This window comes from Symphalangus syndactylus, chromosome 19, assembly GCF_028878055.3.
Source record: "Symphalangus syndactylus isolate Jambi chromosome 19, NHGRI_mSymSyn1-v2.1_pri, whole genome shotgun sequence".
Classification (NCBI taxonomy): Eukaryota; Metazoa; Chordata; class Mammalia; order Primates; family Hylobatidae; genus Symphalangus; species Symphalangus syndactylus.
This window is the reverse complement of record NC_072434.2, coordinates 35,211,700-35,234,828: the sequence shown is the minus strand read 5'-3', so window position 1 is coordinate 35,234,828 and position 23,129 is coordinate 35,211,700. Positions and strand designations below refer to the sequence as shown.

Here is a 23,129-nt window from a genome sequence, read left to right as displayed (position 1 = left end):
CAGGTCACAATGTTTACAAAATAATTTTACTTTGTATAATATTTGGAATGAAAATATACTATAACATATTTAACCATTTTTTCTTCTTTCCATCTAGATTTTCTGCATGCTGTTTTTAATATCATTTGAATGTCATTCTCATTCCTGAATACATCTAGATTCACATGCTCGAAATCTAAAAGATTCATAAGGATAAACCTTGGAAAGTCTCTCTCCCTCTCAGATACCAGCCGTGACCTACATGCTATTTAAATTAGTCTCTAGTCTTCAGCCCTCACCAGTGCACAAGTGAATTGGCAACATCTCTCACCCTTATTCCTCCTCCTGTGGCATGATCCAGGCTTTCCTAAATCAGGGCCCTGGAAAGATTGCCTTCAGGAGCCACTAGTGTTGATCTCAACTCTGTACTTTAATGCTCCTACTATTGCCCTTGTTGCTATAGGTAACATTGCCAAAGGGTAACCTTGAGGAGACCTTGGTTTTAGCTGTTACATCAGCATCATGCCTGTTACCACGGGTATTCTAGTGGCTGGTGTTGCTGCTCTAGTGTAACTGCCCAGTGGGTTCTTTTTGTCTGCTGTCCAGATAGAGTCAATTTATCAAGGCAGGGGAATTGCAATAAAGTGTTTAATTTGCACAGAGGCAACTGAACAGGAGACCAGAGTTTTATTATCAATCAGATTAGTCTCCCAGAGAATTTGAGGACTAGGATTTTTCCAAGGTAGTTTGGGAGAGGGTGTTTGGGTGGTTAGGCAATGTGTGCTTGCTGCTGATTGGTTGGAGGCATACCCGTGTGGGAAATGGTCCTCTTGCATGCTGAGTCACTTCTCTGTGGGTGCACAGGAGGAGTTGGTGGGTCCAGGCAGAGCCACTGGTGTCCGACATGCAAAAAAATCTGAAAAGATATCTCAAAAGGCTAATTTTAGGTTCCACAATGGTGATGTTATCTGCAGGCATAATTGGGGAAGTTACATATCTTGTGAACCCTTGTATATAATGGCTGGCAACTGTTTATGTCTACACCTTAGCAGAATTCAGGCTTCTCCATCCACCTAGCCTGATGGTGTCTCGTTAACTTTACAAAGGTGATTGAGTTTTGGGGAAGGGTTATTATCATTTAAACTATAAACTAAAGGGCTCCCAAAGTTATCTTGGTCTAAGCCCAGGAATATTTAAAGACCAAAGGAAAGATGGGGTTTAGCTATATCAGATCTCCTTCACTGCCATTATTGTAATTTTTGCAAAGGCAGTTACACTAGCAAAGACTATATCTTAAGTGACCATGGAACATCATCTGAAATGACACACTTTTGAGCCAAAGTTGATGCTATCAATATTCATACTGGGCAAACAGGTATCAACTGAGCAAGCTGGCACCTATGGTCACCTTAATTGTAGCAGGGACTTTCTGTGTACCAACATTAGATTTTATTTCCTTGATTTCTTACAGCCTGCTTTCTTAAAGACTTCGGAAGAAGTTCATCTGAGTGAATGGGAAGAAAATAGGATACTATCAAGGCTAAATCCATCCAAGCCACATTTTAATCGAGACAAAACCTGAACATCTATGGTACACCCTGAGTGGTTGGGAATTAGTGTTTGTTTTCACTCTTGCCAGAGTCTTAATTATAGTTCTATGGTGTTTGGGGTTGCCAGTTGTTCTAAATTTCCTTTCTCTTGTCTACTAAGAAGCCCATTAAGTTTGTGTAAGGTGAAACTGGAGACTGGAAAGAATAGCCAAAGGAGCAGCTTCCAAGGGCCTAAGATTGAAACTTCTTTCATGTTCTGTCAAAGAAATCCTACACTTAAGGGAAGGTGTGGTGCCAGACCTTTCGTTTATAGCTTTAGCTATATGTTATAATTGTCTTTTTTATGGTTTAGTTTTATATTTAGGGATCATAGGAAGAATTTGATTTTGGAGGGCCTTTGATTTTATTAACATTTTATGATATATAGAGTGTGAAAAGAAAAATCTTTGGGCCCCCAAATCACTAAGCTAAAGGAAGAAGTCAAGCTGGGAAGTGCTTAGGGCAAACCTGCCTCCCATTTTTTTCTTTTTCTTTTTTTTCTTTTTGTGACTGCTGGAGTGCAGTGGCACGATCTCGACTCACTGCAACCTCTGCTTCCTGGATTCAGGCAATTCTCCTGCCTCAACCTCCCAAGTAGCCAGGATTACAGGTGCCCGCCACCATGACCAGCTAATTTTTTGTATTTTTAGTAAAGACAGGGTTTCACCATGTTGGCCAGGATGGTCTCGAACTCCTGACCTCGTGATCTGCCCACCTCGGCCTCCCAGAGTGCTGGGATTACAGTTGTGAGCCTCCGCACCTGGCCTCCTGCCTCCCATTCTAAAGTCATCCCTCTGATCACTGAGATAAATGCATATCTGATTGCCTCCTTTGGAAAAGCTAAACAGAAACTCAAAAGAATGCAACCATTTGTCTCTCACCTGGAAGCCCCCTCCCTGCTTTGAGTTGTCCCCCATTTCTGGAGAGAACCAATGTACATCTTACATATTTTGATTGATGTCTCACATATTCCTAAAAAGTATAAAACCAAGCTGTGCTCTGACCACCTTGGAAACATGTCATCAGGACCTCCTGAGGCTGTGTCATGGGCACGTGTCGGCAACCTTGGCAAAATAGACTTTCTAAATTAACTGAGAGCTGTCTTGGATATTCGAAGTTCACATTTTGGTAACCATGAAGGGATTCTGAGTGGAGGTGTCCCTGACTTTGGCAAGTCTCCTATCAGTGTTTGGTACCAGCCTGAGCTATCTTTATGGCTCAAACCAATAGGACAATTTGCTGAGTCCTGGAAGCACCCCCTCCAGAGAATTCATGATCTCCCAAAATGTGATTGTGATCTAAAGTTTATTTTGCTGTACAACTCCTTTTTTGGGGAGTTTTAGTTGCTTCCAGTACAAAGAAAGCAAGTTTTTCCTGCTTCCATGACGTTGGAAGGCAGGTAACTCCTTTAAGGAGTTTGAGCTAGCATTCAGCAGGGAAAATGAGCTTGAGTTTTTTCCTGCTTCTAGTATGGTAGAGAGCAGTCTTCCACATGATACCCATCCCTAGGTAAGTAACTGAATTGGGGTTTGTCTTGCTGAAGTTAAGCTTAACAACCAGCTGGTCTTAATTTCTCCTTACCATTAGAGCACTCCATAATTGTGTAAGTTGTGCAATTACTTTGCTTAACTTTGGTTTGTTTCTGTTTTGTTATTGTTTCAGTGTTTTTTCCATTGGGTTTGACCAGCTCTATATTCGACTTGATCAAATCCGAAGGAAAGCTTCCAAGTATGGGGAACAAGTCCTCTGAAGTGGCTAAATTCCACACACACAAAAGAGAAGGTAGTGTGGTGGGGGGAGAAAAACAGCCAGCAAAAGGAAAAAAAAAAGGAAAGATTTTTGATTTTGGCTACTTAAGGGGCTTTATTTACATAACAAGGCCACCTATTTGGTAGCCAGGCCAAACTGAAAGAGCAATGGCTGTCGCCCCATGCTGCAGTTCCATAGCTAAGGTTCTGCTTTCTTTTTTTCACCCCAACAGTCTGGGTTTGGTTTCTAAATCAAGCCCTTTCTGGTTTGATACTTGGTACTTCTGAAATAGCAGCAATTTGTCCTAGCTGAAATATGGTAATGAGATTTAAAAAAATTTTTTTAAAGGACCTCAATGGTTAAAAGTCAGCTTAATTAAAAGCTAACATCCAAGATATGTGAGTGTGTGTGTGCGCGCGCATGTGTATATTTAAAAGGCTTTCATGTTTTTTTTGTTTTGTTTTCCTAATAATTGGTTAGAACAATGAAATTTTCTTAAAAGGTTGATTGACTCTTAATAAATTATAAGATATTTTAATTTTTTTAACCCAAAGTTTAACTTTTATTGCATCTTGGCATTTTCAGTTTTCTCTCCCGTTTTAAAAGGCACGAAATGGTTACTCTCTCCTTCAACTCTGCTTTGAGTAGTCCCACCTTTTTGGACAGAACCAATGTACATCTTATACATATTGACTGATGTCACATGTCTGCCTAAAATATATAAAACCAAGCTGTGCCCAACCACCTTGGGCACATGTCATCAGGACCTCCTGAGGCTGTGTCACGGGCACATGTCCTCAACCTTGGCAAAATCAACTTTCTAAATTAACTGAGACCTGTCTCAGATATTCAGGTTCACAAGAGTAACAAAAATTAACTTGATAAAATAAATTAAAGCCTACCTCTGCCAATATTTTGAGACCAGTATATTTTAACAACATTTTTATTTAATGACTTCTGTCTTTCTTGTATAGTCATACAGAATTCACAAAAAGGACAGGACATAATGTTTGAAGGCTCTACCTGACCTGATTTAGACATCTGAAAACCACTGCTTGAAACACATGGATCAACTAAATCCAAATATTTTAAGCATCTAAAAAGTTAAATTGGAAACTGAAAAGACATGCTTGTCTTATGCTTCACAAAGATGTCTTAAGCATTGGATTTTTGAATGTGGAATTATTCTACATAGCTCTCCTGAGCTCTCAACATTAGGCAGCCTACCACGTCGAAATGGTATAATCAATCCATAGATGAACACTCCTAAAGAAAACGAATGTTCCCAAATTCCATAAAGATTGATGATGTCTCTGAAAGGATGGCATATACTTTGTGACAGAGTAAGATTTCTTCTCTGTCTTGGGAGCCACTGACTGCAGTCACATTGCTATTCAAGTAGTGGTAGTTAGTGATTTAATCTTTATTAATAGGAGAAAAGATTCCATTTGTTTAATATGCAGGTTATTTGTGATGCTAAATGCAATGTAATTGATGTAATTTAAAAGTTTCAGAGATAATGTCATGATTAATTCATCTGTAAACAATCTGGCATCTTTCATTTTATTGAGGCAGGCAAAATTTTTAACTAGCTGAAATGTGAGTAAGAACATTTATGACAACAATTATCATTTAAAAATACAATGCAGTATGAAAGATGAATGTCCTACAGGGCATTGTGCATTTGCTGTAAGATCTTAAGAGCTGTAATTCGGCATGATTCATTGTCTCTGTATGAAAGAAACACGAGGGCAGCATAACTAGCGTTGTGTCTTTGGACTGAATAAGGTTTTAGAATTTCATGAAGGTATGTTTCAAGGGTCAATTTCTTGAGAGTTTTGCTGCCCCTGTGCAACCATTCATAGAATCATTTATTCATCCATTCAATGAATATCATGGAGTGCCTTTTAAAGGACAAGTGCTTTGGAAGAACTGGGGATATGTATATATAGATTGTTTCTGCCATCAAAGAACACCTAAAGTATTAAAGAGTAGAGTTTAAGTAAGATTCAATTAATATCCCACGAAATACATAAAATGGATACCATGGGAGCAATTAAAGAAGGTATTTAACCCAGGCTTGGGAGACAGGCTGATCAGAAGCTGCTGGAGGAACTGACATGTGAAAACTGTATCTTATTAAAGGATGCAGGTAAAGTCACTGAAAAGTTATTCCAGGCAGAGATGACGACATACAAATGCAAGAGGTTTAAAAACAAAGCAAAACAAAACAATATGTGTTATTTGTGAGCCATACCACATATTTGGTGATGTTGGAGAGCAATGTGCAAGGCAAGAAATGTTGCGGAGCAAGATCAGGGGTAGAAAGATTCTAGAATGTGGAGGGTCATTGGGACTCTATTATACAATTTAGAATTTATTCTATAGATTATATAGACCCATGAGAGCACTATTTGTTTAGGTAGATTACTTTAGGGCTTTGAAAGGGATGAGACTAGAGGTGCAGAGAAACTATTTAGTATCGTGATGATGTAATCTGGGGAAAAAATGATACAGGCATAATTGCCACTGGGCTATGGCCGTAATTTGGGAGTGAATAAGAAAATTGAGCCTAAATTTGCAGTTTCAAAAGCACAGAGATTAAAGGCAGAATAAATAGGGGGATTTCAACATATAGTGAAGTAAGGGCTTAAGTAGGGGGCACAGAAAGAAGAGCCCATAAAGATGACAAAAAAAAAAAATGATGAGAAAAACACTCCAACAATTAAGAGAGTGTTATAAAATCTAAGGAACAAGGAACTAACAAAGTTCTGATGATGTGGTAAAAATAAGAAAGATAGCTTTAACTATTAGATTATCCATCAATAACTTTGGAAAAACAGTTTCAGTGGAATACTATGGGTAGAATACAAATTTCTGTGGATACTGTAGTGGATAGAATTGGGAGTTGAAGACATGGAGATGGAGTATTGATAGTTGTGTCCCTGACAGCACATAGCCTGGACACTGGATGTCCTGGATCCTCAGCTGGCCACTGGCCATGGCCAATGTTGTAGTGAGATATATAAAAAACTAGCTAAATGGTTACTCATTATTATTGGCTAAAACTTTTACCCCAAACTCCAATGTATTCGTCTACTGAAATAAACCAAATTGATAATGCAACTCCTCAAACGCAGACCTTCCTGTAAAAAGAGTTGGGTTAGTGAACTGTGGTGAGAAAATGGGTATTAACTTCAGGAGTTGCACCTGTGATGAAAGAATTAAGTGTGGAATAAAGTCATATATCAACACATTAAGTCCAAGTGTGGAATAAAGTTATATATCAACAGACTAAGACCAAGCAGGTGGGCTTCCTTTTTGTGGAAGGTGGGTTAGGAATGTTTATTTTTTAAATGTAGTGTTTTCTAAGCTATTTACAAATGTTAACTATTTAAGCATTTTTTTATTTAATTTGATGAGATATAAATTATTGTTGTAGATGAGTAAATAGAAACACAGTAAGAGTTAGTAAATTGCCCAAAGTCACTCACACATATTTGAGTAGAAGTGTCAGGATTTGAACTCAGGCAGTGTAGCTTCAGAGTCTCTGGTCTTCCATGCTCTAAATACACTATTTGTATAGGTGTTATATATATATATATATTTATTAATAAGGACATAGAGTAGTGAATTAAAGGTATCACTTGGAATCTCCTAAATCCAGTTTTGCTTAATAATAATTAAAGAGGTCCTTTAATTAAGAACTTTAGGCCAGGTGCGGTGTCTCATGCCTGTAATCCCAGTACTTTGGGAGGCCAAGGTGGGAGGATCACTTGAGGTCAGGAATTCAAGACCAGACTGGCTAACATGGTGAAACCTCGTCTCTACTAAAAATGCAAAAATTAGCTGGGTGTAGTGGAGCACGCCTGTCATCCCAGCTACTCTACTCAGGAGGCTGAGGCAGGAGAATTCTTGAACCCAGGAGGCAGAGGTTGCAGTGAGCCTAGATTGTGCCACTGCACTCCAGCCTGGGCAACAGAGCGAGACTCCATCTCAAAAAAAAAAAAAAAGAACTTTAGACACACAACCACAGTTTAATTATAAAAAACTAAACTCACGTCATATAATGAGTTCCTATATCAAGTTATCTATAATGTCAAAAATAACACGCAGGTGCATTATACTATTTATTCAAACCTAGTGCTGAGTTTATGAAATAGATTACCTCGAGAATAAGAAATCCAGGACTGGAAGAGAATGCAAACATTTTGGAATGAGCATTTAGAAAAATGAGACAATGTGATGGAGATTTAACTAGAGATTAGTAAAAGGCATGTTAATCAGCTACGAAGTCTGACTGAGTCTGACCAGCATACACTGGCAGTGGACCAACTGGCCTGGCTTTATGACTCGACTTTCACTAGCAACAGTCAATAGAGCAGGAAGATATGTGCATATGTATCCATGTGTCTGTGTATCAGGGGTTGAGGAAGCAAATGAACCTTTCTACAATCAGGGTTGCTGAAGGGAAAAGCAGTAAGGCAGATGGATAAGGGAGCAATTGGAATTTTAGGAATATATATTTACATAGTTTTGTACAGTTCAGTAATAATCCAGATAAATTGCTTAGGCCAGATGGTTGGTTTATCCAGCCATGCAGTGTGCCTTTTTGTATGCAAATGAAATGTCTACATATCAAGAGAGCCTTGGGAAGAATCCAAAATGAAGCAGCCAATTTGCCCTAAAAGGTGATAAATTTAGGACCCAGAGAGGAGAATACTGGAGGTTGACAATATTGTTTCCTAATATGTCCTAGTGATTTAATTTTAATAAATTGATGTGAACTCACTGGTCATCTAATTGTTCTCTAATAGATGTAGAGACTTTTTTTCTTTTTTTTTTTTTTTTGCATAAGTATGGCACAGAGGAGGCTAATAAAACTAAAGTTTTCTGCAATTTTTGGTTGATTCAAACCATTTCAATTTCAATTTCTCAAAAGCTCATCATTGGGAGAAAATTAAAGAGTCCCTAAATGATTATGAAATTGCAAATTCTCACAGTAGCCTCAAAGAAATGCCTATCAGATCAAAGTTGGGGAAGAAAGCACAGTTGAGTAGAATGAGAGAGAATCCTGAAGATCATGATTAAGCCAATGACAGCTACTTCACCTGAAATCTCTGCCACCCTCAATATATGTGTGCTTTATCAAGTAATTCTTTCTCCTTTGACTAGGGTGGGATAGGGGAAAGGTGGCTCTCAAGTTGACCCATATCTAGCTTCAAAAGAAGAGCTGGCAATTCAAGTATTTTCTTGATAATTTAGGATTGGGAAGTCATGTTGCTGAGTTTTCTATGATTAGAAACTGAAGGAAAATTTGAAAGAGAGATAAAGTATAAAACAACATAAATTATGGCTAAACAAAGGATTCCTTCTGGAAAAGAGAGGAGGATAGGGCAGAAATTCCATGAGTGACAGATCAAGCAGCCCCTGAAGCTGTTTTAGAAAAAGAAATTAGTGATCTTGGTAAAGTGGGTTGTCTAATCATTTTGGTAAACTCTTCTGTTCCCTCCCTTCTGAGCCCTTGCCACAAAAACTAAACATATGACCCAAGCCTCACCAAATATATTACTTTATTTGCCTGGCAACAATGATTGGTCCAAGGCATAAGCATGTGACCCAAGCAGGACCAATCACATTTTGTCTCCTGGGGTTGTTATTTGGTCATTGTTAGGAGGAAATACTTTTACCCCCGAGGATTGCTAGACTGAGATGCTGGTAGTAATAGTGAGAGGTGACAGAGTGCTGGAAGTCCTCACAGCCCTCGCTTGCTCTCGGCGCCTCCTGTGCCTGGGCTCCCACTTTGGTGGCACTTGAGGAGCCCTTCAGCCCACCACTGCACTGTGGGAGCCCCTTTCTGGGCTGGCCAAGGCAGGAGCTGGCTCCCTCAGCTTGCAGGGAGGTGTGGAGGGAGAGGCACGAGCGGAACCGGGGCTGCGCGTGGTGCTTGCAGGCCAGCTGGAGTTCCGGGTGGGCGTGGGCTTGGCGGGCCCCTCACTCAGAGCAGCTGGCAGGCCCTGCCGGTCCCGCACAATGAGGGACTTAGCACCCGGGCCAGCGGCTGCAGAGGGTGTACTGGGTCCCCCAGCAGTGCCAGCCCACTGGCGCTGCACTCGATTTCTCACAGGGCCTTAGCTGCCTTCCCATGGGGCAGGGCTCGGGACCTGCAGCCCACCATGCCTGAGCCTCCCACCCCCTCCATGGGCTCCTGTGAGGCCCGAGCCTCCCCAACGAGCTCCACTCCCTGCTCCACAGGGCCCACTCGCATTGACCACCCAAGGGCTGAGGAGTGCGAGCGCACGGCGCGGGACTGGCAGGCAGCTCCACCTGCAGCCCTGGTGGGGGAATCCACTGGGTGAAGCCAGCTGGGCTCCTGAGTCTGGTGGAGACGTGGAGTAACTTTTATGTCTAGCTCAGGGATGGTAAACACACCAATCAGCGCCCTGTCTAAACAGACCACTCCGCTCTACCAATCAGCAGGACGTGGGTGGGGCCAGATAAGAGAATAAAAGCAGGCTGCCCGAGCCAGCAGTGGCAACCCGCTCCGGTCCCCTTCCACACTGTGGAAACTTTGTTCTTTCGCTCTTTGCAATAAGTCTTGCTACTGCTTACTCTTTGGGTCTACACTGCTTTTATGAGCTGTAACACTCACCGCGAAGGTCTGCAGCTTCACTCCTGAAGCCAGCGAGACCACGAGCCCACCGGGAGGAACGAACAACTCCAGACGTGCCGCCTTAAGAGCTGTAACACTCACTGCGAAGGTCTGCAGCTTCACTCCTGAGCCGGCGAGACCATGAACTCACCAGAAGGAAGAAACTCCAAACACATCCGAACATCAGAAGGAACAAACTCCGGACACGCCGCCTTTAGAACTGTAACACTCACCACGAGGGTCCGTGGCTTCATTCTTGAAGTCAGTGAGACCAAGAACCCACCAATTCCGGACACAATAGTAATCTTCCCTAGTCACTGTAGGTAGCCTGTGTGCAGTAGGAGAGAAAGAGATCTGTCCCGCGGAAAGAGAAACAAAAGTCAAAATGAGAAACAAATGGAGAGGGGGTCTTCATTCCTATCCAAGAAGTTCTGACCGTGTAGCCTCAATTCTGTAAGCTACACTTGAAAACAGGTATTCTGACTTGGTTACTGACATCTTTCAGGTTCCAGTTTTAAGTCCTATACTCATCTAAACAAAATTAGCCACCTAAAAATAATGAGTCACTCCCCACCTCCCCAGTCATCCAAGAGTGTGTTCTTTGTAAAAAGAGCATCACTAAGTAAAATGGGAGCTTAAGAAATCAAATCATAGAAGGCTGTGGTCAGAAAGAAGAATTTCTGAATTGAAGAGCTTGATCATGCAGCAATTCTGAGAGATGGTGAGATCTAACAGAAGCAATGAGGTTGTTTAGATATTATCAGTGCATACTTTCTAGGGATCATGAGAATGATATCTCAGAGACACGGGTAGAAGATGTCTTGTTGTTTCATTTAGAAAATCATTCAGAGGGGTCTCCAGCTCCCAGCCCCAGCGACACAGAAGACGGGTGATTTCTGCATTTCTGCTTGAGGTACCGGTTTCATCTCACTAGGGAGTGCCTAACAGTGGGTGCAGGACAGTCGGTGAAGCGCACTGTGCGCGAGCCGAAGCAGGGCGAGGCATTGCCTCACTCGGGAAGCGCAAGGGGTCAGGGAGTTCCCTTTCCTAGTCAAAGAAAGGGGAAACAGACGGCACCTGGAATATCGGGTCAGTCCCATCCTAATACTGCGCTTTTCCAACGGGCCTGGAAAACGGCACACTAGGAGATTGTGTCCCGCACCTGGCTTGGAGGGTCCTATGCCCACGGAGTCTCGCTGATTGCTAGCACAGTAGTCTGAGATCAAGCTGCAAGGAGGCAGCGAGGCTGGGGGAGGGGTGCCAGCCATTGCCCAGGCTTGCTTAGGTAAACAAAGCAGCCAGGAAGCTCGAACTGGGTGGAGCCCACCACAGCTCAAGGAGGCCTGCCTGCCTCTGTAGGCTCCACCTCTGGGGGCAGGGCACAGACAAACAAAAACTCAGCAAGAACCTCCACAGACTTAAATGTCCCTGTCTGACTGACAGCTTTGAAGAGAGTAGTGGTTCTCCCAGCACGCAGCTGGAGATCTGAGAACGGACAGACTGCCTCCTAAAGTGGGTCCCTCACCCCTGAGCAGCCTAACTGGGAGGCACCCCCCTAGTAGGGACAGACTGACGCCTCATTCAACCAGGTACTCCTCTGAGACAAAACTTTCAGAGGAACTATCAGACAGCTGAATTTGTGGTCTCACGAAATTCCGCTGTTCTGCAGCCACCGCTGCTGACACCCAGCCAAACAGGGTCTGGAGTGGACCTCTAGTAAACTCCAACAGACCTGCAGCTGAGGGTCCTGTCTGGTAGAAGGAAAACTAACAAACAGAAAGGACATCCACACCAAAAACCCATCTGTACATCACCATCATCAAAGACAAAAAGTAGATAAAACCACGAAGATGGAGAAAAAACAGAGCAAAAAAACTGGAAACTCTAAAAAACAGAGCACCTCTCCTCCTCCAAAGGAACGCAGTTCCTCACCAGCAACGGAACAAAGCTGGATGGAGGATGACTTTGATGAGTTGAGAGAAGAAGGCTTCAGACGATCAAACTACTCTGAGCTACGAGAGGAAATTCAAAACAATAGAAAAGAAGTTAAAAACTTTGAAAAAAAATTAGAAGAATGGATAACTAGAATAACCAATGGAGAGAAGGGCTTAAAGGAGATGATGGAGCTGAAAGCCAAGTTTCGAGAACTACGCGAAGATTGCAGAAGCCTCAGTAGCAGATGCGATCAACTGGAAGAAAGGGTATCGCTGATGGAAGATGAAATGAATGAAATGAAGAGAGAAGGGAAGTTTAGAGAAAAAAGAATAAAAAGAAATGAACAAAGCCTCCAAGAAATTTAGGACTATGTGAAAAGACCAAACCTACATCTGATTGGTGTACCTGAAAATGATGGGGAGAATGGAACCAAGTTGGAAAACACTCTGCAAGATATTATCCAGGAGAACTTCCCCAATCTAGCAAGGCAGGCCAGCATTCAGATTCAGGAAATACAGAGAACGCCACAAAGATACTCCTCGAGAAGGGCAACTCCAAGACACATAATTGTCAGATTCACCAAAGTTGAAATGAAGGAAAAAATGTTAAGGGCAGCCAGAGAGAAAGGCCGGGTTACCCACAAAGGGAAGCCCATCAGACTAACAGCTGATCTCTCAGCAGAAACTCTACAAGCCAGAAGAGAGTGGGGGCCGATATTCAACATTCTTAAAGAAAAGAATTTTCAACCCAGAATTTCCTATCCCGCCAAACTAAGCTTCATAAGTGAAGGAGAAATAAAATACTTTACAGACAAGCAAACGCTGAATGATTTTGTCACCACCAGGCCTGCCCTAAAAGAGCTCCTGAAGGAAGCACTAAACATGGAAAGGAACAACCGGTACCAGCCACTGCAAAAACATGCCAAATTGTAAAGACCATCGAGGCTAGGAAGAAACTATAGCAACTAACGAGCAAAATAACCAACTAACATCATAATGACAGGATCAGATTCACACATAACAATATTAACGTTAAATGTAAATGGGCTAAATGCTCCAATCAAAAGACACAGACTGGCAAACTAGATAAGGAGTCAGGACCCATCAGTGTGCTGTATTCAGGAAACCCATCTCACGTGCAGAGACACACATAGACTCAAAATAAAGGGATGCAGGAAGATCTATCAAGCAAATGGAAAACAAAAAAAGGCAGGGGTTGCAATCCTAGTCTCTGATAAAATAGACTTTAAACCAACAAAGATCAAAAGAGACAAAGAAGGCCATTACATAATGGTAAAGGGATCAATTCAACAAGGAGAGCTAACTATCCCAAATATATATGCACCCAACACAGGAGCACCCAGATTCATAAAGCAAGTCCTCAGTGACCTACAAAGGGACTTAAACTCCCACACAGTAATAATGGGAGATTTTAACACCCCACTGTCAACATTAGACAGATCAACGAGACAGAAAGTTAACAAGGATATCCAGGAATTGAACTCAGCTCTACATAAAGTGGACCTAATAGACATCTACAGAACTCTCCACCCCAAGTCAACAGAATATACATTTTTTTCAGCACCACACCACACCTATTCCAAAATTGACCACATAGTTGGAAGTAAAGCTCTCCTCAGCAAATGTAAAAGAACAGAGATTACAACAAACTGTCTCTCAGACCACAGTGCAATCAAACTAGAACTCAGGATTAAGAAACTCACTCAAAACCGCTCAACTACATGGAAACTGAACAACCTGCTCCTGAATGACTATTGGGTACATAATGAAATGAAGGCAGAAATAAAGATGTTCTTTGAAACCAATGAGAACAAAGACACAACATACCAGAATCTCTGGGACACGTTCAAAGCAGTGTGTAGAGGGAAATTTATAGCACTAAATGCCCACAAGAGAAAGCAGGAAAGATCCAAAATTGACACCCTAACATCACAATTAAAAGAACTAGAAAAGCAAGAGCAAACACATTCAAAAGCTAGCAGAAGGCTAGAAATAACTAAAATCAGAGCAGAACTGAAGGAAATAGAGACACAAAAAACCCTTCAAAAAATTAATGAATCCAGGAGCTGGTTTTTTGAAAAGATCAACAAAATTGATAGACCGCTAGCAAGACTAATAAAGAAGAAAAGAGAGAAGAATCAAATAGATGCAATAAAAAACGAAAAAGGGGATATCACCACCGATCCCACAGAAATACAATCTACCATCAGAGAATACTACAAACACCTCTATGCAAATAAACTAGAAAATCTAGAAGAAATGGATAAATTCCTCGACAAATACACCCTCCCAAGACTAAACCAGGAAGAAGTTGAATCCCTGGATAGACCAATAACAGGTTCTGAAATTGTGGCAATAATCAATAGCTTACCAACCAAAAAGAGTCCAGGACCTGATGGATTCACAGCTGAATTCTACCAGAGGTACAAGGAGGAACTGGTACCATTCCTTCTGAAACTATTCCAGTCGATAAAAAAAGAGGGAATCCTCCCTAACACATTTTACGAAGCCAGCATCGTCCTGATACCAAAACCTGGCAGAGACATAACCAAAAAAGAGAATTTCAGACCAATATCCTTGATGAACATTGATGCAAAAATCCTCAATAAAATACTGGCAAACCGAATCCAGCAGCACATCAAAAAGCTTATCCACCATGATCAAGTGGGCTTCATCCCTGGGATGCAAGGCTGGTTCAACATACGCAAATCAATAAATGTAATCCAGCATATAAACAGAACCAAAGACAGAAACCACATGATTATCTCAATAGATGCAGAAAAGGCCTTTGACAAAATTCAACAACCCTTCATGCTAAAAACTCTCAATAAATTAGGTATTGATGGGACGTATCTCAAAATAATAAGAGCTATCTATGACAAACCCACAGCCAATATCATACTGAATGGGCAAAAACTGGAAGCATTCCCTCTGAAAACTGGCACAAGACAGGGATGCCCTCTCTCACCGCTCCTGTTCAACATAGTGCTGGAAGTTCTGGCCAGAGCAATCAGGCAGGAGAAGGAAATAAAGGGTGTTCAGTTAGGAAAAGAGGAAGTCAAATTGTCCCTGTTTGCAGATGACATGATTGTATATCTAGAAAACCCCATTGTCTCAGCCCAAAATCTCCTTAAGCTGATTAGCAACTTCAGCAAAGTCTCAGGATACAAAATTAATGTACAAAAATCACAAGCATTCTTGTATACCAATAACAGACAAACAGAGAGACAAATCATGAGTGAACTCCCATTCACAATTGCTTCAAAGAGAATAAAATACCTAGGAATCCAACTTACAAGGGATGTGAAGGACATCTTCAAGGAGAACTACAAACCACTGCTCAATGAAATAAAAGAGGATATAAACAAATGGAAGAACATTCCATGCTCATGGGTTGGAAGAATCAATATCGTGAAAATGGCCATACTGCCCAAGGTAATTTATAGATTCAATGCCATCCCCATCAAGCTACCAATGACTTTCTTCACAGAACTGGAAAAAACTACTTTAAAGTTCATATGGAATCAAAAAAGAGCCCGCATCACCAAGTCAATCCTAAGCCAAAAGAACAAAGCTGGAGGCATCACGCTACCTGACTTTAAACTATACTACAAGGCTACAGTAACCAAAACAGCATGGTACTGGTACCACAACAGAGACATAGATCAATGGAACAGAACAGAGCCCTCAGAAATGATGCCGCATAGCTACAACTATCTGATCTTTGACAAACCTGACAAAAACAAGAAATGGGGAAAGGATTCCCTATTTAATAAATGGTGCTGGGAAAACTGGCTAGCCATATGTAGAAAGCTGCAACTGGATCCCTTCCTTACACCTTATACAAAAATTAATTCAAGATGGATTAAAGACTTATATGTTAGACCTAAAACCATTAAAATCCTACAAGAAAACCTAGACAATACCATTCAGGACATAGGTGTGGGCAAGGACTTCTTGTCTAAAACACCAAAAGCAATGGCAACAAAAGCCAAAATCGACAAATGGGATCTCATTAAACTAAAGAGCTTCTGCACAGCAAAAGAAACTATCATCAGAGTGAACAGGCAACCTACAGAATGGGAGAAAATTTTTGCAACCTACTCATCTGACAAAGGGCTAATATCCAGAATCTACAATGAACTCAAACAAATTTACAAGAAAAAAACAAACAACCCCATCAAAAAGTGGGCAGAGGACATGAACAGACACTTCTCAAAAGAAGACATTTATGCAGCCAAAAAACACATGAAGAAATGCTCCTCATCACTGGCCATCAGAGAAATGCAAATCAAAACCACAGTGAGATACCATCTCACACCAGTTAGAATGGCCATCATTAAAAAATCAGGAAACAACAGGTGCTGGAGAGGATGTGGAGAAATAGGAACACTTTTACACTGTTGGTGGGACTGTAAACTAGTTCAACCATTGTGGAAGTCAGTGTGGTGATTCCTCAGGGATCTCGAACTAGAAATACCATTTGACCCAGCCATCCCATTACTGGGTATATACCCAAAGGACTATAAATCATGCTGCTATAAAGACACATGCACACGTATGTTTATTGCGGCACTATTCACAATAGCAAAGAGTTGGAACCAACCCAAATGTCCAACAACGATAGACTGGATTAAGAAAATGTGGCACATATACACCATGGAATACTATGCAGCCATAAAAAATGATGAGTTCGTGTCCTTTGTAGGGACATGGATGAAACTGGAAAACATCATTCTCAGTAAACTATCGCAAGGACAAAAAACCAAACACCGCATGTTCTCACTCATAGGTGGGAATTGAACAATGAGAACTCATGGACACAGGAAGGGGAACATCACACTCCGGGGACTGTTGTGGGGTGGGGGGAGGGGGGAGGGACAGCATTAGGAGATACACCTAATGCTAAATGACGAGTTAATGGGTGCAGGAAATCAACATGGCACATGGATACATATGTAACAAACCTGCACATTGTGCACATGTACCCTAAAACCCTAAAGTATAATTAAAAAAATAAAAATAAAAAAAAAAAGAAAATCATTCAGAGGAAAAAGAAATTAGAGGTTAATAGGTCCTAGCAATGAGGATTTTTAGACAATGGTATATGAAATCAGAAGGGAAAGGCTGTTGAACCATAATGGAGGAGCAAAATACCAGATGAAGCAGCGATACTGTAATGAAATCTACTAAACACATTGAGTGTCACGTACAGGCAGAACATTTGATTATTTCTATTTTAAATTTTATAGCGCAAGTGAAAAGTTGTTTGTTTTTGTTTTTCATTTTTGCTATTTGGGGTAACAAAGAGAACATTTATGAAGAAGAGAAAGACACTCCATTAGGAATAGAGTCTGCAGAAATAGTACAATTTATGTCCAGAGAGAACTTTGCTTGTGAGGGCTGCCTACTTGATGCGAATGTTGTTTGATGGCTATCACTTTGATTTCCACAGGAACCACAGAGATATTCCAAGACCAAAGGTGTGGCTAAGTATAAAGTAATGGGGTCTCTAAATTAATGTCCACTTGGTGGCAGTAGACTGTGGTTTTTATTAATAATACTAGTCTTTAAATATATTTGTAGTATATGTAATTACCACTGAAATCTTAAGATTTTGCTACGCAAACTGTTATTTCCAATATGTACATATCTTAGAGAATCATTTATTGTAATTGTCTTCTTTTCCAGATGAGTCTATGCCCAGGACCACCAGATAATTGAGTCCTGTACAAAAGCTTCTGACTAATCCATGTGCTCTGGCTCAGCACTATACAGAGAAAAGACACAGTTTTTAAATTGATCGTTCAAAAGGAAACATATTTATGATATTTGTTCCATGATATGTATCTCTCATCTGTTAGCTCAGGCAGAATTAAAATGCTAGATAATAATGTTCCATGCCACTGTGCTTACTCCGGTCTCTCACATTGGTGTACTTCTGGCACAAAGTCACATGACATTTGAGTAATAGCTGTCTCCTGTGTGGACTTTACACCGCATGATGTCAGGGGCCATTCATTCTATTCCAATTATATAAATCATAGATTAGAACAGGTCTTGGCAAAGACTGGGTACTATATGAATATTTTTGAGTAAATGTATGAGCACAAAATATTTTATATGGTTATATATCTAGTAAAACACGCAAGGCTAACATATCCTCTTTCATTAGACTTCAAGAAAACTCCAGCGAATATTAATCAGAAAAAGAAAACCAGGAAAAATGAAAGAAGTAATAAAATTAAAATCTCGGATAGACCAAAAATAAATGATACAGAGCATTTAGGTAGTCAGAAGCTGTGCTAACTGGTTTCCAAAAATGGTAAAGAACAGCCTGCTAGGAACACACTGTATCTCAAAGGGCAAAACAATAACGTCAAACCTTTCTCCTCTGCATTGCAGATACCATTTGCATTTCAATGACACCACACTCTAAAGAATATGCTCTACTAAGTTTGTTAGATAAACCACATGTGCTCTGTTTCAAATCACATAGTAATAAAAGTGTTCCAGTTCTTTGATAGATTTACATAATTCCCTAACTGGACTACCATTGATTCCCCTTAAGAAAGGTATATAGACTCTCTATGAAAAATAGAGTTTCTTAAATCCAACTTCCTATGTGGAATGTATTATTACTTTATAGGAAAATAATTTCTAGCTGTTTTCCTGTTGCTCCCAAGAGTCTTTCCAATTTCTTTATATATCTGTCCTAGAATGTTCAATTTTCTCAAGCCCCTTAAAAAATCATTCTTGCTTTTCTACTCATTTTCACTTGTTAATCTTGACCCAGTTTTCTCTTGGTTTCATATTTTATCATGCTACTTTTATTCCACTCTCTACCCTCTCCAACTCCCCTAAATAAATTGTTTTTTCAGGTCATCATACCCCTATTTGTTTTTCCTACAAAACAGGGAAGCTCAGATGGAACATTATCGAATGGTGAAAAGTATAAGTTTGTCTTAGGACACAAAGTTTCTAACAAAGATCGATTCTTCTCATATGAAATAACTGCTTCTTTATACTTTTAATGGCATTTTAGAATACAGGGTAGGATTGCAATCCCTGAAATGTACCAATTCTGAATTAAATTAATTAATTATTTATTTTCTCAGCACACCACAGAGGTTGTGCCATCACTTTTTTGTATCATGCTGCCCCTGATTTTCCTCCTAGTGGGCCCGAAACATCCATCTTTCCACGAGTGTGGTCAAGAGATTAGGACTGTTATAAATGAAGTGCAAAGAGAATTACTATTCCAAGCAGAATTTTGCTGTCAGTAAGATGTTAAAGATTATCTAAAGAATATCAAGTCAAATCCAGAAGTCTCAGCTGAAGGTGTTTCTTCTTTAACATACAGATTTTATACTGCCCATCAATGAGGGTAGGCCTTGGGACAGATTTATTCTAAGAAATGAGGATACAGTAGAGAAAGAAAAAGTCTGAAACTCTTCTTATGGTGCTGCGGAGCTGGGAGACTTTCAGAAATATGAGCAAGGAAATAAGAGAGGCAGATGAAACATGAGTTTCCATGTTTACTCTCCAAACAGGCAGTCTGGAAAAGCTAAGGATGTGGGCTTTTGACTAGAATAATGTTTGGGACTCTGAAAGGGGTTTGTCTTGGATGATTGCCCTGCAGAGCTTCAAGGTGGCCACATCAGGTGAAACACAGTGGCACAGTGTGGTGACAGAGAGCTGATGTTCATTATCTGAGTCATTCTTCCTGTGTGGCATGAATAGAGCTATATGTTCTAAGGAGGGACTTTGGAGGTGGCTAAATGGAGAGTTAGATAGTCTGCCATGTGGCCAATTTTGTTGGTGTTTCTGCAGATGAACTACCTGCACCAGGAGTGTGAGGGAGGATGTTATAGAAATGCAGAGAGGTCTACAGTACAAGTGGGAGTTAAAACGAGGTCAACTCTGAGCCTGGCATGGTGACTCGGGCCTGTAATCCCAGAATTTTGGGAGTCTGAAGTGGGAGGATTGCTTGAGCTCAGGAGTTTGAGGCCAGCCTGGGCAACATAGCCAAGCCATCTCTACAAACAATAGAAAAATGATGTGAGTGTGGTGGCGAGCATCTGTAGATCCAGCTACTTGGGAGGCTGAAGTGGGAGGAGTGCTTGAGCCTGGGAGGCCAAGGCTGCAGTGAGCCATGATTGCATCACTGCACTCTGGCCTGAGTGACAGAGCAAAACTCTGTCTCAAAAAAAAAAAAAAAAAAAAATGAGGTCAACTCAGCCACTGATTACTGCTAGACCCTGACCAAGTTAGAGAAGACAACCCAGTGGATTAAACCTTTCTCCAAATTAAGCCACATTGCTAGCATGTCAGTGATGATCAAGAGGTCAAAGTAGTGAGTGAGGGCTAAAGAAGTGAGAGCACATTTAATCTCAGAAGTATTTCAATCCATGGGCAAAAGGATATTCTTACCATGGGTAAGAGGAGGAAGTTTGCAGAAATCTGAAACACTGAAACAATTCTCTTAAAGACACTGGGAAAGACTTAAGTGTCCAAACTGTTTTAAACCAAATGAGTCTGTTTTTAATTTTTTCTCCAACTGGAGAAAATTTAAAATTGTTTTGGTTGGGGCCAAGGGTGAAGGAGTCTTAAAGAACATTGGATCAGATATACCAAATGATCAATTTGATAGATTGATTGATTAATCTTTTTTTAAACATCTAATTTACTATGGGAGTAAATTCATAACTTTGCTACAAATGTTGTGGGAAAGTGGACAAGTCATTTCACTACTGTGAATACTAATTCACGTTCCCATTTGGAAAAATAAAGGAGTTGGGCTGCACAATTCTTAAGGTCTTCTTTAGTTGGGAGAACCTATATGTATTTATAGTCCGTCCTTTTTATGTAGAGAACACCAATGTCTAATTATTTACATTTATTTTTATGATAGAATTAAACCGATATATTAAGCTGGCCTTTTTCAGACATACTTGCAACCAGAGTCATCGATTTTGAAGACAGCAACCAAGCCAAGCAATGTAAGGTTACAGCTATAAAATAGAACAGAGATGTCTAGACTATAGACACAGCCTGCAACTTTGTGCTGGTTGGTAAAGTGTTCCAGCCAACTGGAAGCAAATATTTCTCAGAAGCAGTTTCCTTCTCTCCTCCTCTCCTCACCATGCCCACTGTGCCCAACATGGCTCCAGCTGGGTCACAGAAGACTTCGTCCTGGAATACAGCATTTCCCTATTTAAATCTCTAACTTTGTATGTACTCTTTTCAATAAAAGCATATTTTTCATTACCGTTCTGACCGTACTCCCTTCTTTGCTGTCTCCACAGCTAAGGTTTCTGCACCTGTTCCATAACTTCTGGGATCTGTCTCTGTTGCTGCAAGTATGCATTCCATAGTGTTAATAGGTCCATTCACTCTTCTGAAATCTGGGCAGCTTAAATCATATTACATTCTAACATATTTTTACTAGAAATCAGTTCTACCCTCCAACTCTTGAGTGCAAACACAAGCACTTCTCTGTAAATTCCTTGAGGTCAGAAATAGTCCCCTAGTCAGCCTTCTGCTTCTGTAGTTCCTGGTTCATCAAGGTGCAGAGTACATATTCCACAGATAAATAGATAACTATCATTCAATGCTCTGATCTTTCCTTTATCTTGTTTCCCTGGATATTCCTCTTTCACAGCTCTTTTCTATTTAATTTACCCACATACTCCTCTAATTCCATTCACTTACTTTCAACAAATTCTTTTCATTGCTTATAGACAGATGTTTAGACAGTTTCTAGACATGATCCGTAATATGAGTCAACCTTTTATCACTGCAAGATGATGTTAGAAAATTACATCTTAAATTACTTTGTGACCAAGCTTTTACAAAATTTGCCCTTAGATAGTTATCCATATTGCTTTCTTGTTCAAAGTAGTAAAACTTAATAATTTTACCATATTTATAACTATGATATGCTGTAATTTTACATTTTAAATAGGAAAAGGCAGGAAGATACACAAATCTTGAATGTGCAAAATCTTTCTTCCATAACTGAACCAGGGATAGAACATAAGTCAGTTTTATTCCTCACTTGGGAAAGCTAATATCACTTTCTCTGTATCCACTTTTGTTATATTCAGTAGAATAAATAATAAGAAAGTGACTCTATTTGTAAAGGAGAATGGTCCAGAAAACCTTGAATAGAAATTTCAAATAACATGGTAGTTACAAGCTGAGTGACTTATTTGTCATAGAATCAATAAAGCTATGTGTGAGAGGTGATGGCAGAAAAACTAGACAAAAATTGTATAATATTGCAGTGGAAGTACGCCTGGAAATGCTAAGAAATGAATTTGAAACCTATTTCATTGCTTGAATGGAGTCTGTGTTCTGAATGATAAGACGATCCATTGGGGATTTTCCATCTGAATGATCTTTTGTAACTTAAGCCACAAGAACATCATGTGAAACTGCCCAGTGGAGATTATGTTGTGCTCTATGTGTATTCCGAAGCAGACCACAGGCTTGGAATTAGCGAAGTAATTGATGAATATAAAACTTCAGCATGACACATAATTTCATTTTCAAAGGTTGAAACAAAATCTTAGCTTTTCAGAGATGTGCTGCTATCTTAACCGGCATTCCTTCTTGTATCACGGTGCAATTGCAGATTGAGAGGCGATTATTTTCCTTCAAATTAAATAACTTCCTGAAGCTGTTTTCTAAAAGATTCTGTTTTCTGCCGAAGTCATTTTGTGAATGGCCACTTTAGGAATGAGCATCCTGATGGTGTCCCAAATCCTGTAGACAGCTGATTTTCTTTCCAATTTATTTAGAGCAATAGTTTTGTATTCAACCCTTGATGTCAAACCAAAATTTCTACATGTGAAGAAGATTCAACAAATTTGTAAAGAGTAAAAGCCCTTGAAAATTTTTATAACTAGTCAGAAATGGACAAAGTTCGCTACTTTGTATTGTAACTTTTCAAACTTCTTAGCTTTTCAAATGCAAATAGGCAAACCTGTCTCTATCCAAATTGTCTCTTTATGTTGTTTAAGGAAGAAGTCTGACAGCATTCTCTACCTCTCTACTATATATATATACACATTCAAACACATAGATGTATGTATATCCACACACATAGATGTCACTCTTTGTATATATTATGCATATAAACACACACATGCATGATACATACATATAGGTGTATGCATATCTGTCACTGTCTGTATATTA

The 23,129-nt window shown here is 40.1% G+C and overlaps 1 long non-coding RNA gene across 1 annotated transcript in view; it reads left to right on the top strand.

Annotated features, from left to right (window-relative positions):
- The window catches only part of LOC134731976 (uncharacterized), a 41,458-nt gene extending 23,640 nt beyond the window's left edge, over positions 1–17,818 (top strand). Inside the window, exons 2-3 of the long non-coding RNA XR_010114735.1 lie at positions 3,231–3,350; positions 17,616–17,818. This is a non-coding gene — a long non-coding RNA (uncharacterized lncRNA). The remainder of the gene's footprint in view (positions 1–3,230; positions 3,351–17,615) is intronic.
- Positions 17,819–23,129: the final 5,311 nt, after the last annotated feature.